The sequence below is a fragment of the Hyperolius riggenbachi genome, chromosome 2, assembly GCF_040937935.1.
Source record: "Hyperolius riggenbachi isolate aHypRig1 chromosome 2, aHypRig1.pri, whole genome shotgun sequence".
Taxonomy (NCBI): Eukaryota; Metazoa; Chordata; class Amphibia; order Anura; family Hyperoliidae; genus Hyperolius; species Hyperolius riggenbachi.
Window position 1 is genome coordinate 148,723,075 of NC_090647.1, and position 1,710 is coordinate 148,724,784.

Genomic DNA, 1,710 nt, shown 5'->3' on the forward strand with positions numbered 1-1,710 from the left:
AACGTTATGGTCACTTCTTCATCCTCTTGGTAAGTTCAATATTTACTAATGTTTAAATTCAACAGGACCGATGAACTGAATTTAATCCTTAAATAAAACTCCTCACTTAAACCCAAAGCTGAATTTGTTGCATTTTTAACCCATGTGTTAAAAAACTGAGTGGTATCTACCCTTATGTGATTAGTAACTTAGTAGAGGATCCAAACTCTAAAACGTTGCCACCATGATATAGGGCATAGTGGATTTCATTCTCTCTATAACATGAAAATTATAGATGATGGTTCATCTTGAAATTAATTCAGAGCACTCAGTATTTGATTTTATATAAACATGTAATGCTTATTATACAGCATATATACAGAAGAAAAATATGAACTTTCAAAATGTTTCACAGTTCCATGTAACATTTAGAATCAACCATGTTGATTAGGTCTTTGCAGTCAAGCAAACATGATACTTCTTTAACAGATTCAAACATTCATAATAATTGTATAATGTAAAATATACAAAATAATTTCTCCAGTACTAATGATTGTATGAGAACTTAAAATAATCTTCTTGAATAATAATGTCAGAAAAGTATATCTTAAAAAACAATGCTAGATTATTGTATCCAGGCTACAGAGTCGGGACAATGTCCTCCAGCACCCAAGGCTGAGACACCAAAGTGCGCCCCTCAATCATTCCCACCCCAGTGATTGCTATTAGACTAAGAGGCGCCCCAGGGCCCCCAATACCTTAATCTCTAGTTATCTGGCTTGCAGTCACTGCCATGTATCCCCTTTTTTTTATTTCTCTGCTTCAAACACAATAGGGGAATGATTGAATTGTGCGCCCCCTCCTTCACTTCGCCCTGAGGCTGGAGCCTCTCTTGCCTCTGCCATGGCTAGTAATTATATCCATAAAAATAATGCTGAGAAATAGTATCAATTATAAAAAAAAAGAAGAAAAACAGTCTCTACCAAAAACTTCAATGCTGAAAATTAATATTATAAATCACCAGAAATATAAACGCATACAGTATGTTCCCTCCTCTCTCTGCTTCTCAGTAGAACAACTTGTAGGAGGGAACTCAGAAGAGCTTTTTAATGATCTGCTCTGTTGTCTGCACAGGCAGACAGCTTTTTGACCATTTTTTAGGTCTAGGTGCTGCAGGTCTCTGGAAAAGAGACCTGTCTTCACTCTGCAAGTTGCAGAGTTGCTGTTCTGGTGAGGAATTTGCATCCACTTGTCATGCACATTTCTTAGCTGCTTCCTTTGATGGCTTGCAGTATAAATATCATTTCCTCCTAGAATTCTCAGCTGGTCATGAAGGTTTGTTCCTGCTAACTTACCTGGAGTCTCAGCCCTCTGCTCATTGTTGGCTATTATTGCTAGCTTAGAGTAGCTATCCTTGGGGAGTGCTCCTTGCATTCCTATTTAGTGCAGTCAGGTTTGTGTTATAATTTGTACTGCCTATTCTGTCTTGTCTTGTCCTTGCGATTGCACTGTCGCCAGCGGTTGACGGTAGTGAATCGTTCTGTCCTGTACATAGATCGCATTTGCCCTAGCGTTAGAGGCGGTGGATCTTTCTAGTCAGTTTCTTGGATTTTAACCTCGGCTGTGGTTGCTGCTGGTTACTCCTTCTGTTGGTCTTGTTGTGCGGATCGCACTCGCTCTTGAGGAAGAGCAGTGGATCCTATCTGACTTGTTCCTGTTATCTGTTTGTCT